Source organism: Polyodon spathula, chromosome 24, assembly GCF_017654505.1.
Source record: "Polyodon spathula isolate WHYD16114869_AA chromosome 24, ASM1765450v1, whole genome shotgun sequence".
Classification (NCBI taxonomy): Eukaryota; Metazoa; Chordata; class Actinopteri; order Acipenseriformes; family Polyodontidae; genus Polyodon; species Polyodon spathula.
The window spans coordinates 18,801,846-18,802,286 of record NC_054557.1 but is presented as its reverse complement, the minus strand read 5'-3'; positions in this window follow the sequence as shown (position 1 = coordinate 18,802,286).

The window sequence follows — 441 nt, the reverse complement described above, 5'->3', positions numbered from 1 at the left end:
TTTATTTGTTTCCTATTTATTTTAACGTGCTTGCGTCTGTGTTAATCTGTCTGTCTGTCTGTCCATCGCAGTTAAAGCATATATAACCCACTTTGTTAATTCTGTATCGTGTACCCCCTTATATCAAATCAGATCCCCGAGTTTGTTTCTCATGTCGTCAACTGTAATCCGACAGTCACAGAAAACAGACCATATTGTATTTCCTGTCCGAGCCAAGCAAGGTATCTCTCGCCTAAGTTTGAGTCATGTTCCCTCCACTCGCCAGAGCCACCGGAATAGCGCGCACTGAAATAACCCTATATTATAATCGCGAGGAATGCGTGTTAATGAGACAGCCGCGCGTGCATTTTACTTATTAATCTGTTCATTTGTGTATTTTGGGGGGCATCTGAAAGAGAGAGAGAAGAGAGAGAGAGAGAGAGAGAGAGAGAGAGAGGGGGG